Source organism: Mustela nivalis (genome assembly GCF_964662115.1).
Source record: "Mustela nivalis genome assembly, chromosome: 7".
In the NCBI taxonomy this organism is placed as follows: Eukaryota; Metazoa; Chordata; class Mammalia; order Carnivora; family Mustelidae; genus Mustela; species Mustela nivalis.
This window is the reverse complement of record NC_139026.1, coordinates 46,763,601-46,777,104: the sequence shown is the minus strand read 5'-3', so window position 1 is coordinate 46,777,104 and position 13,504 is coordinate 46,763,601. Positions and strand designations below refer to the sequence as shown.

Genomic DNA, 13,504 nt, shown 5'->3' with positions numbered 1-13,504 from the left:
TCCTTGCAGTGCTTTGGATATATCATGCCACTTTCTTCTGGCCTTTAGATTTTCTGCTGAAAATTCAGTCTTATGAGGGTTCCCTTTGTATGTAACAAGGGTTCCCTCTTACTGCTTTTAAGATTCCTTATCTTTAACTTTTGACATTTTGGTTATAATATGTGTTGGGGTGGATTGCTTTGGGCTCATCTTATTTAGAACTCTTAGTGCCTCCTATACCTGGATGTTTGTTTCTGTCTCTGGGCTAGGGAAGCTTTCAGCCGTTACTTCTTCAGATGAGTTTTCTGCCCCTTTTTCTTTCTTCTCCTTCTGGGACATTTATAATATGAATGTTGGCTTGCTTGATTTTGCTTTACTAGTCTCCTCACTTTTAATTGATTGACTGATGCTCTGTTTGGATGAGTTTCACTACTCTGTCTTACAGGTTACTGATCCTTTCTTCTATTTCATCTAGTCTGCTGGTGAACCCTTCTTAGTGTGTTTTTCAGTTCAGCATATACTTCGTCTTGGTGACTTAATGTGTGGTACTCTTATATTTTCTGCCTCTTTGTTGAAGTTCTCACTGTGCTCATTCATTCTTCTTCTGATTGGTGAGTTTCTTTATGACCATTACTTTGAACTCTTTATCGGGTAAATTATCTTACTTATCTCTGTTTCATTAAGGTCTTTCCTGGGGCTTTATCTCGTTCTTTCATTTGGAACATATTCCTTTGTCTCCTCATTTTGCTTGTCCTTCTGCATTTGTTTCTATGTAGTAGGTAAATGACCTATCTCTCCTAGTCTTGAAGGAGTGTCCTTGTGTAGATGATGAACCTAGATGAACCTATTGTTCAACCTTGCTCTAGCTCTTGGTTGTTTCTCAAACCTTTGTGATTGTCTGAGTAGGCTGATTTATTCTCAACAGGTCCTAGTTGATGAGGATGTGCCAAGACCTGCCAGTGTTCCAGAGGGAATGATCTCAATCAGTACCTGGTTTCAGGCCAGTTGGAAGCCAGATCCTCAGGCTTTTAAAGTATGCAAATATATACAATACTGAGGGACTGTAGTCATAAACCCTGCTGACTTCCAGACCAGCAGTTCTGGAGGTATCCCCCGGGCCACATTTGAAAAATCAGGGCTTCAGAGGAGTCTGTAAGCTCATTTCTCGGAAGTACCAGTGATCTGTGTTGCAGCCCAGGGAGGGTGCACAGATGGTGCCTCCCTGCTTACATTTCCTGAGAGAACCTCTGTAATAAGTGTGTGGCAGAGCTGAAGCCTGTACCTCTTGGTACCGAGGGTATGTTTCTGTTTGCTGTTTGTGTAGTGCCTTGGGTATAATAACCTGCCTAGAACTGTCTTTCTGACTTTTATAGTCCTGTGGAGCCCAGAAACACAAGCCCCTTTGGCTACTGGGGCCAGGTGGTCAAGGGGTATCCACTGTATGGACTGTGCTCACCCGTGGGTTTTATGAGATGGCTAGAGAGTGCCAAGGGTAGAATAAGCCTGCAAGGAAAGAACTTTGGGGGTGGGGCATGCCCATGGCTTTGGCAAGGCTCTGTCTGCATGTGCCTGCCTGCCATGGAAAGGTAGAGGGAGAGTACAAAAATGGCACTTGCTGGTACCTCTCTGCCCAAAGACACTCCCAACTTGTTCTTGCTTCTCTAGCAGATAACTTTTAAGATTAGTAAATAAATCTCCTTCACATATAATTCAGTTACCTCTCAAACTGCTGCTTTTGCACTGGATCCAAGGATAAATGAGTCCATACTCAAGTCCCTCAAAAGGAGTACCTCAGAACCTCACAGCTCTCCAGGTCCCCTGGACATAAACCCTTTTGGTTTGGGGACTTGTCTCTGGTGTAGGTCCCAAGGGTTGGGGTGCCTGAAGTGAGGCACAGACTTTTCATTCCCTGGGGAGAGGCTTCAGACTGTGAGATGACTTGCTGTGGGTAGTTGTGGGGTCGGGGTGAGGAGGTAGAATAGTTGGTGAGACCATGTCTGTCCCTCATTTACCTAACCTGATGTAGCCCTTTTATCCCTTTTTGGGGGAGCTGTTCAGACGGCTAATTTTCAGTTCTTTCTTAGTGGGAATTTTTTATAGGTAGCTGTAGATTTGGTGTATCCATGGGAGGAAGTAAGTTCAGGCTCTTCCTATGCCACCATCTGGGACAACTTTCTAAAAGTTTTTATATCATATTAAATGTTTCACTTTGGACTCACAAGGTTAAAAATGCCTTTCTTAGGGTGCCTTGGGTGCCTCAGTCAGTTAGGGTCTGACTCTTGATTTTCAGCTTAGGTCATGATCTCTGGGTTATGAGACTCAGCCCCACGTCAGGCTCTGCACTGAGCAGGGAGTCTGCTTGATATTCTCTCTGCCTCTTTTTCTGTCCCTCCTCCCTGCTCACATGCAAACGCTGTCTCTCTAAGTTAAATCAATCTTTTAAAAAATGCCTTTCTCTTTTTTATGTGTTTTACTTAGAATTAATTGGAAATGATTTTTAAAACTTCATAGAACCATTACTTTATATTACTAAATATTAAAAAACCTTTTTGCTATATCTTTCTCTTTGTTTTTTTAATGCTGCAGGTATTCAGATTTAGTTTAGTCCTTGGAAACTACTTCACTTGAAAGAAAGATCAAAGTCATCTCATCCCCTTCTTGACCAGTAGTGGAATCTATTGAACCTTGCTAGTGACTGGAAACGCAATTCTTTTTAGAAGATGAAGTCTGTTTTATTCTCACAGACTTCTGTGTTTTGGCCTGATTTCTGTTTCAGGAGTAAATGAAGTCTGTTACTCCATGAAACAGAAAGAAATTTGATGACAGCTGACTGTTTCTGCTCTGCTTATCCTTACTGCTAAATATTCTTTTCTTCAAACTAACTTTACGTGGTTTCTGCAGTCTTTCCAGTGAGACTGTTTCTTACCCCATCTCACCTTGAATCATTGTATTTCCTAGGCTTTTGTGATAGCACCCTCTTCGAGATTTTCTTTTGGGTTCTTGTACAGTGTCTGTCTAGTCTCTTTTGTGGACTTCCCTTCCTCTGCAGTCCCCTTAAATACTGGTATTTCTGAGTTTCTGTAGGTCTTACTTTTCTTTTCACTGGGTAGTCTCATCTTGTCTCATGCCTTGCATCCATAAGTTGATGATGTAGATTTCTATCTCTAGCTCGGATCTCTTTCCCACTTGGATATCCATAGGCATCACAATGTGTTCAAAACTGAGCTTACCTGTTTCTCTAAACCTTGTGTTCTCCCTGTGTTCCCCAGCCCAGGTCAGTGAATGTGTACATTCCTTGAGTCTTGCTTTCCTTCCCAGTTTAATCAGTCATCAAATGTTATTAATGCTCATGTTTGTATTTTGCTCTAATCCATCTTTCTCCATTTTCATTGTTCACTACCCTAATTCAGACCCTGCCCCCAACTGTTATTACTGCCACCTCCTCCAGACCTGTAACAACCATATGAGGTAGGTAGTGGTGGTGTTTTTAACTTGCCTATGAGGAAACATAAATTCAGAAAGGTTGAGTAAGAGTTCAGATTTCTGTTGCCCTAAAGCCCATGGTACTTTCATTCTGTCATCCTGCCTTGCTGGCATTATCAGAGATTGATACTGTCTTCTGCTGGAGGAATTTAGCATGCTTAAAAGCAAAGCCTTTTATTTTAGATTTTGATATGGTATATTAAAATATATTAAGACAGCAGAGCTGTTGTAGGCCATTTATCAATTATGCGATAATTAAGATCTTGCCTTCACTGCATTCTGCCTTATTTAGCAGGGTTCTAGTTTGAGAATTCACATTTGCAGTTGGCATGTAGAGGCTTTGACAAGAATGTTACATGTACCTAATTATATGAGACCAATATTCTTTGTAGCTAACTGTTGAGACTAATATTCTTTGTAGCTAACTGTTGAATTAATTAAGTTCACAGATTTCTTTTTTTAAAAGGAGTTAAAGTGATAGCTTTCAGCCAGTGCTGGTGAAAAAATATTGGGAAAGTGAGACAGAGTAAAACGTCTTAGAAATTCTGTTTTCTGTAGATATTTGTTTCTCCACACTTGCCCTTAAAAAGGAAAGATTTCACCATTGCTTTAAAATTATATTTTATCGTAAATTGTGCTCAAAGGGAATAACCCCAGTGATCTGAGCTGTACTTTTGAAGATAGTTCTTCAGGATTACCTTGACCTTGTGTGATTGATATCCTGAGTTTAAGATCAAGGTAAAAACTGATGTAAAACAAACCATGAAACCTTTAGGTAAAGAGTGCATATTGTCTTTGTTAATTAAAGTGGTAGATGGAGAAACTAAAAATTCTAAATTTGGCTTTTAGTAATATCTTGGTTAATTTTTTCACTTCATTTGTCTATTTGAAGAATGAAGGAAATAGTTCCCAGCTGTCCGTCCTGAAAGATTGTTCTTGAGACAGGTATCTACCAAGGCTCAAAAGAACGTTGGTTTTGGACACTCTGAAATCCTGTCACTTCATTGTAACTATCTTCTAGCATCTGGGAAGGAGCAAGGAAAGGATTTTTAACACAGGTCCCTTAGTGTCATTTGTAATGAGTTGAATGTTTTTATTGACTGTATGCTGTACTTCATTGATTCTAAGACTTTTTCCAATTTTATTAGTAGAAATTTAGGTGTATCTTAAAATCAGTGTCATGTCATAGTTCAGTTGGCAACTTCTTTTCTTAGTGGTGTATAAAATATCAGCCTTAAACTCAGTTGTGTCTTAGCTTTGATGAAAAACAGTGTGTATCTCCATTGGTATTGACAATAATAACAAAATACTAACAATAATAAATAATTGTTACTGTGGCCTCCATACCTAAGGATCTTTTCTGGTCGCCTCTATTTTCTTAAACATAACTAGGACTAGAAAGTAAGCAAAAAAGGCTTCTAACAGTTAAAATTGTTGTAATAAAGCCCTTGAAGTAAATACCATGCATTTTAACATAAAATGTTCTTTTGTCTCTGAGTGCAGGGCTATATTTTGCACCTATTCTTAATAGGCTTAGTTATCCGATTATAGAGTCCTGAAGGACTTAGAAGGTTAAAAAAAAAAATGCACATACATGTTTACTTGACTGTTCTAGGACCTGCTGTACTACCAACTGAGAATGAGGGTGACTATAAACAAAGAATTAAAAAACTTTTTTAAAAAATGACACAAACCCGGAACTGGCCATACATTGCTAGTTTAGTAGGGACAGATAGCCTGATACAGGTTAATCAGCCTCATTACAGCTTGGAAGAAATTCTATCAAAATGCAGTCTGTTTGATTCCACTGGCACTTCCTCCTTTAAGGGACAAAATGTATTTGATTTTGTCATTTTAGAGTGGGAAACATTTGTTATTGATTTAGTTTCCCCTCTTATTGTTTAATGGACTTCTAGAACATATTTTGCCCTGAGGGTATCAGAATAATAACTTTCGTGATACCTTTCAGATGTCTGAAATAGGATTTGTTTATGTAACCCCAGTGGTCTCTAGATCCTGATCTTTCTGGAGTGACATTTTTAGGCCTTAGAGCTAAGTAAGGGTTGGGCATAGGTTGTAGGAAGGTGCTGGAGAAGTTAAAGATAGAGGAGAATACTTAAAGAGCACATCATAGTACTGAAGAATGTTTCTGGAAGCCCTCAGTGGCCAGTTGTATACCAGATGTCCAACTGTATTGTTATTATTAATTTTTTTTAAGATTTTTATTTGTTTAACTGATCTCTGTACCCAGTGTGGGGCTGGAACTCACAACCCTTAGATCAAGAGTCACATCTTCCACCAACTGAGCTGGCCAGTCACCCCCAACTGCATTATTTATGTTTGAAATAAACTCAAGCCATAAATCTCCACAAATTCTTAGTATTACAGAGCCTTTCAGGACATTCCTCTAAGACGTGTGAATTCTGAGCATAACTCTGCTGGCTGTGAACACCTTTAGCCTCAGAGTGGATGTTAAGTTCTGTGTGTTGGCAGTTTTCCAGCATTTACTAATTAGGTTATGCCTACTTAAATACTCCTGGCAGTTTCCCTTGGCCACTGCATTCTTCACACTCTGCCCTAACCTGTTTTGTATGCAGTCTGCCTTTGGGCTCTGCTTTGACATTTATAGCTTTTCTTTCAAAAGAAGTTTTTAATGAAGTATTGATTTGTATATTCTTTAGTTAATAGTTGTTGATTATAAAAGCAATTCACTGTAGAAAATATAAAGAGAAAAATTTGCTTTTCATCCTGCCACCAGTGAACAAATGTTAATATTTTAGTGTATTCTGGTCTAGTCTTTTTTTTCTGGGTTTAGGTGTTGTGTGTAGGGGTGGGAGAGAGAAAAATAAGTGTGAATGTTATTTTTTAAAATGAGAAGCCTCTTATATTTGCTACTGGGCACAGAGAGTAATTTTTAACATGAGCTCCCCCCCCCCCCCAGTACAATTTTAGAATCACAGAAAAGTTGGAAAGATAGTACAGAAATTCCCACATGCCCTTTACCTGGCCTTCCCTAATGTTAATCTTATGTAACTAAGAAATTAACACTGGCACAATGCTATGAACTACAGACTTTATTTGGACTACCCTACTTTATCCACTCATGTCCTTTTTCTGTTCCAGAATCCAATCCAGGGTACCATATTGCATTTTAAAAGAACAGGGTTTTTTTTTTTTTTTTTTTTCCTTTTTTCCTCCTTAACTTTATACCATGAACATTTTTTTTTTCGTCATTAGGTGTTCTTTAAACAATGCTTATTAATGACCCCATAGAAGCTCATCAAATGGGTAGGTGTAAATATTATTGTAAATATTTCTAGTTAGTTTTGTGTGTTGGGTGGCATCTTGTGAAGTTGAAGAGTGCTAGAAAACCACACACACCAGCCATTTTTTTTAAGTGGCATACTTGAATCAGGTGATTTTAATGCTAGATTATAACAATAATTTTGAATGCATTACCCTAAAATAAGAAAATAATCAGGCTTATTTTCCTTTGAGAACATGTTTAAGAGCATCTTAGGTTGAATTAAATGCAGAAACTGATGAGCTATTCATGAAGCAGTTCGTTTTCAGGGTTATTTAGAGTTGCTTGGCATTTGCCTGACCTAGGCAGATTGTGTACATTTTATATACACAAATCAATATTTAGCTTTTTAATGTGAGTCTAATACTAGCATGGTACCCACCTGTGTTTGGAAATACAGATTTATGATATATTCTACCTATACATTTAAATATTCAGTTTTGAAAATTACCACTTTATTTCCTTTTCTGATATCCTTCATTAATGTTTATTTAGTTCTAGGTTAAGCATATAAAAGACAAAGTGAAGATACCTAGAGATTTCCTTGCATGGCTTGTATTATTTTGTAGATGTTTACAGCTTGATTGATACTGAATAAGTTTCATATGTAATATGAAGTTTGAAGTTAGAGTGGCTTGCCTTTAGTGTTTTGTTGTTTACAGAATTAAGCCAGATGCTTTTAAAGAACTATTTGGTGTACACTACTAATAAGTAAAATACTGTAAAATTCATATTTGGGTTTTACCTCTTACTGTTGCTCTGTTCAGTGAAACCTCATAGGTTGGATATTTATTATGGTAGAGTTCAGTCTGGGATAGTGGATTACTCTCTATTAGGAATAGATGTATAAACATCTAGAGGTTTAATGTATAAACTAGAAGTTTATTATGTATAAACTAGAGGTTTAATATGAGGGTAAGCAATCATTTGTTAATTTGACACAGTTGTATGAATTAATATGTGGAAATGACTGAGTTGAAGAATATGAACATGGAATTCTGATACACAGTACTTAGAGAAAATTGAATGCACTATATCTGTAAGATGACATATATTTATTCCAATTTTCAGAGTTAGTGATAAATATTTTCTGGAGAATGCCTTATACTTTCTTATTGCTATCTTAAAATTACATGTCGTTTTTCTCTAGTGGATTTTTAGTGGAGAGAGCTCTGTGACCTGTTACATAGAATGTTATCACTTTGATGTTACTGGAGGATGGTATTTGATTTCCTTGTACATATTTTTATGTGACAGCGTAAAGTACTAAACTGAGAGTTTCTCTGAGAGTTCCCAAGGTTAATGATACTTTTTCCTACGATTGAAGGTGCTCGGATTGTTGCCATTGGTACTGATTACGTTGTTGAGTTAGCTAAGGCAGAGTGACTCATCTGCTGGGTTTGTACATCTGTAGTTGTGTTTTTCTATCTTAGGTCAGAGATTATGGACAGACTTCATTGTATAAGTTTCTTTTTTTTTTTTAAGATTTTATTCATTCATTTGAAAGAGAGCAACACAGGGAGAGAGGAAACACAGCAGGGGGAGTGGGAGGGGGAGAAGCAGGCTTCCTGCTGAGCAGGGAGTCCGATGTAGAGCTTAATTCCAGGACCCTGGGATCATGACCTGAGCTGAAGGCAGACAATTAACTGAGCCACCCAGGCGCCCCCATTGTATAATTTTCATCACCGGTGTTTCTGGGTATAAGTATATTCCAAGGTTATACTCCAGGATTGAATAATGACCAGTATAATTAAAGGCAAATGGTCTTTTATATAATATTCCATTTTAATTTCTCTTGTTTTATTTTTATCAAGCCATTTTAGTATCATTTTCTGAGTATTTGCTAAGTACACACTTAAAATTGTTGATAGGTAGATAAATGGTTAAGGTATAGCTATAAATTCTTTCATTTCATTCTTAAAAGTTAAAGTGTATGATTCAAAATGACTTTTTCCAGGCCACCTGGGTGGCTCAGTGGGTTAAGCCTCTGCCTTCGGCTCAGGTCATGATCTCGGGGTCCTGGGATCGAGCCCCGCATCGGGCTCTCTGCTTAGCAAGGAGCCTGCTTCCCCCACTCTCTCTACCTGCCTCTCTGCCTACTTGTGATCTCTGTCAAATAAATAAATAATTTTTTTTAAAAAAGGAAAATTATTAAAAAAAAAAAGAAAAGGACTTTTTCCAATTCAATGTGAAATATGAGATTAAAGTGGGTAACTTTTTAGGTCTCAAAGGAGTATCTATAGCAAGTCTAGGTGCTGTTGGGAGAATGCTTATGTTTATAGATGGATACTGTGATTGATAGGTTAGACTTTGGGTGTCATAGACAGTAAAACATCAATATTGTATTCTTTGGAATTAGAAATTCTCCTTGTACGGACTCTAGATTTTCTGCTTATAGGATAGTATTTTGGTAAGATATTAGTGGCATCTTTACGATTATAAGTGAGAACGTGAACTATGGAAGTCCAAACTGACCCTTCATGAAATGGCATGAGCCTGCCTTTCTACATATCTCTTAATATTTTCCCATGCATACCCTACATCTCAGCTGTAAAGAATTATTTGCTGCGTCTCGAGCAGGCCATGTCCTTTTATGCTTCCATGCTTTTGCCTGCACTCTTCTTGATCTGGATTGCCCTAGACTTAGCAAACTCCCTTCAGTCTTTTAGGACTCGACTTAGAGGTTACCTTTCTCAGGAGGCCTCCTGTCAATTGTCTTTGCTTCTGCTGTGAGCAGTTTTGATGGCACTTGTGTATGGGTTTGTAACTCAATCACGTTTTCATTTTCTTGTCTGCCTCTTTCAACAAATAATAAGCTCCTTGAAATCAGGGAGTATGTCTGTATCTTATTTCTAGCATTTAACTCAGTGTCTGGCAAAGAGAATTGGTGCTCAGAAAATAATTTGTTGAATGTTTTCAGTATGAAGATGGAAAAAATGAATGAACTCAATTTTTTATTTTTTATTCTCTCAATATTGATAATTGTTTATAAATTATTGTTACCTACTAAGTAATTTTTTGCAAGCTTCAGTCAAACAACTATATCTGAAATAAGAAAATGTTACTTTGTTAATATTTTAGATTTATCCACAGGAAAATGAATTGTTAACAGTTTAAATATACATAGGTATGTGCTTAATTTTCCTTGATCATGCTGGTTTTACTTATCTCTTACAGAGAAAACAGAAATGAGAGGAATCTGGTTTAAATTACAGTACCAGGAATTTAGATTAAAGAGTTTCCAGAAAACAAAGTACCAGATATTGAATGAAGTGTGTAAGTAATGTAATTGATTTTTTGAAGAATTTAAGAAGGAGGGTGGTGTGGTTAGATGGCTATGGATTGCAAACTAGTTCACCAACTACTAGTAAATAACCAACCCTAGTAAAATAAAAAACCTAAAGGGAGAAAAATCTCCGTGTATGGACTTAAGAATATGCAGATACAACCATATTCATGGATAGATGCTTAAAAAATAGTTGGGTACTTGTGTGTGTGTGTGTGTGTGTGTGTGTGTGTGTGTGTGTGATTTTGGTACTTCAGTTTTCAGCTAACAAGGAAACTTATGTTGCAGGTGTCCTTACTTTTCAAAGAATGGCTCTGGTTTTGGTGACTAGAGGAAATACACTGAGAAATCTCTCCACTTAGCTTGTTTTTGTTTGTTTCTTAGCTCTTCGTCAGAGTAATATAAAGAATAAAAAGTCCTTAGCAGTGTTAAGAATAATCAGGAAACCTATATGTCCCAATAACTAGGCAGACCATTGACATAAAGAACAAGTTTTTTGAATGTCATTCTCTTGATTGTTTTAATGTAATTAAATGTGGCAGTTAGCTGTGCCCCAATTTTAGAGTTATATTGCTATGCTTCTAACTATAGATATTCTGTCCTGGCTGCATTTGAACAGAACTACTGTAGTATAAGCCAAATTCACCCTCAGAACTAGTGAACTGCAAGAGCAAATATACCTTCCTAAGCACCAAATTTATAATCACACTCATGAATAGAGTTCAGTGTTCTCTTTGCTTGTCATTCTGTAAGAATCATATTGGAATAATTTAAGACAGCTTTACTAAATTTATTAATATAATTCTTGTTATGAGGATAGTGCTTAAGTTTTAGGCTTCTATGCTTATAGTGGAAAAGGCTCCTTTGTAATACAAGAGACAGGATTTTACCTGTAGCAGTGATATAATCATTCCTTGGCTTTTTAAACACTATATATTTTTCTTAGTGTTTTTATAGCTAGAATTTGTTTGGTTTTTCACAATAACTCTGTGAAATAGGTATTCTAATCTTATAATAAGATGAGGAAATTTAGGCACAGAATGGTTGACTGACTGCCATCTAAAACATCGTTTTTTGTTTTTTGTTTTTTTTTTAAGATTTTATTTATTTATTTGTCAGAGCGAGAGCGAGCATAGGCAGACAGAGTGGAAGGCAGAGTCAGAGGGAGAAGCAGGCTCCCTGCAGAGCAAGGAGCCCGATGTGGGACTCGATCCCAGGACGCTGGGATCATGACCTGAGCCGAAGGCAGCTGCTTAACCAACTGAGCCACCCAGGCGTCCCTAAAACATCGTTTTAAAAGAAATTATTGTTGTTATTTCAGTGGCTAGCATTTACTAATTGCTTACTGTATACTAGGCACTGGTTTAAGCTTTTTATAAATAGTAATTAATAAGAGCTTAGGCTTTAGAGTCAGATTTGGATTTAATTTGGCTCTTCTTATTAGCTATTGACCTTGGAAAAGCTACCTAACTTCTTCAAGTCTTGGTTTCTTCATTTGGAACATAGAAATAATGATAGTACCTACTTCATAGAGTGGTTGTATAGATTGAGATAATCCAAGTGAATCTATGTCTAGTGTACAATGAAGACTTTAAAATCAGTTTGCTATAGAAAAATAAGGTGTTATAGATAATATTTAGTATAATTTTTAGCTTCTTGATAATTTTCCTGACAAAATCATTGTATTCTTCTTGAGTATGGAGTCATAGTTAATCTGATATACCTATTTTACAAAGTAACTTACATGTTACAACAAGATTATAGCTCCATATAGTGTCTATAGCTACCTCCTTCTTCTCACTACCTCCAAATCACCTTTTGGTTCTAAGTCTTTTGCTAGTGAGAAGAAATCAAAGACAGTTAACAAGTCATGGATAGTCTCTAAAGCAATCATGTTTCAGAGTCAAATGCAGGACACCTATTTAGGTTATGTTCATTCCAGGAGTGCTGTGGTATAGCAGTTATTAGGAACTTAGAATGTGTTTTTGTATAGAAAGAAGCCCATAGGGGCGCCTGGGTGGCTTGTTAAGCTTCTGCCTTCCACTCAGATCATGATCCCAGGGTCCTAGGATTGCGCCCCACATCTGGCTCCCTGTTCAGAGCCTGCTTCTCTGTCTCCCACTCCCTCTGCTGTGTTCTGTCTCTCGCTGTGTCTTCTATCAAATAAATAAAATCTTAAAAAAAAAAAAGCCCATAAAGTCTTTTAATCCCTGACACAAGACTGACATGCTGAATATTTACATTGATAAACAGTAAAAGCAAGTAAAAACTTCACAATACTTGGCATTGCTGATAATCGAGGAAATAAAATGGTAAAAGTGAATATATATTGATACTCAAAAAGTATGGTGGAATAGGAAGCATTAGTAATCTATTTCCCTACCTAGGCAACAGTTGCGCTGGCAGAATCTTTTATAGCTGTTTTGGTACTTCCAAGTTATTGAAGTTATTGGAGACTTGCATGTACCAGCAGGCTTGGCTATAAATTGCGATTAATTTCAGTCAGCTTCAGCTCTTAGCACAGCTACCCATCTTTTCCTCCCAGCCCAGTGCAGCTTACACACAGCTTGTGAGAGCCAAGATAGGCAAAAAAGATCATCTTTTCCAAATGTCAGAGATCTATACTTGGGTCACTGATTGCTGCTTCTGATTACAGAAGTACACACAAAAGAAGTGGGCAACCACCTGGAGAACAGTATGGAAGTTCCTCAAAAAGTTGAAATTAGAGCTACCCTACCATCCAGCAATCACACTACTGGGTATTTACCCTAAAGGTACAGATGTAGTGATCCAAAGGGGCACGTGAACCTGAATGTTTTTAGCAGCAATGTCCACAATAGCCAAACTATGGAAAGAACCTAGATGTCCATCAAAACATGATGGACCACATCTTCTTTACCTGCATAGTATTCCATTATGTATGTGTATACAGCAAAATAAGTCAGTCAGAGAAAGATCAAATGATCTCTCTGATATGAGGAATTTGAGAGGCAAATTGGTGGGGAGTAGGGAAGAAAAAAATGAAACAAGATGTGATTGGGAGGGAGACAAACCATAAGGGACTTTTAATCTCGAGAAATAAACTAAGGGTTGCTGGTAGGTTGGGAGATAGGGATAGGGTGTCTGGGTTATGGACAGTGAGGAGAGTATTGCTATGGTGAGTGCTGTGAAATGTGTAAGCCTGATGATTCATAGACCTATACCCCTGGAGCAAATACATTATATGTTAATTTAAAAAAAAAAAGTGGGCAACCAACTTTGTTGTTGCAACCCCCATTGTTGCAAGCCCCTCCCCTCCAGCTAAAGTGACTTCTAGGATTTTAAGGACTAACACCTTCTTTTGCCCCATTCATTTTTCTTTTTTTTCCCTTTGGGAAACAGACATTAAAGACTACAATATTCAAAAACAACTGCATGTATAGGGAAAATTTGAAGGTGACCTCACGTGTCCA

At 37.4% G+C, this 13,504-nt stretch overlaps 1 protein-coding gene across 4 annotated transcripts in view; it reads left to right on the top strand.

The window, feature by feature from the left end:
* The window catches only part of FRS2 (fibroblast growth factor receptor substrate 2), a 117,826-nt gene that overhangs the window by 81,163 nt on the left and 23,159 nt on the right, over positions 1–13,504 (top strand). For 2 of the 4 annotated variants that reach the window (XM_082742901.1, XM_082742902.1), the window contains one exon: positions 9,944–10,042. The exons of 1 other annotated variant lie outside the window; for it this stretch is intronic. The gene's annotated coding sequence lies outside the window, so the exon portion shown is untranslated. Of the gene's footprint in view, positions 1–3,389; positions 3,448–9,943; positions 10,043–13,504 lie in introns of all 4 variants that reach the window. One more of the 4 variants, XM_082742903.1, reaches the window with a different exon arrangement.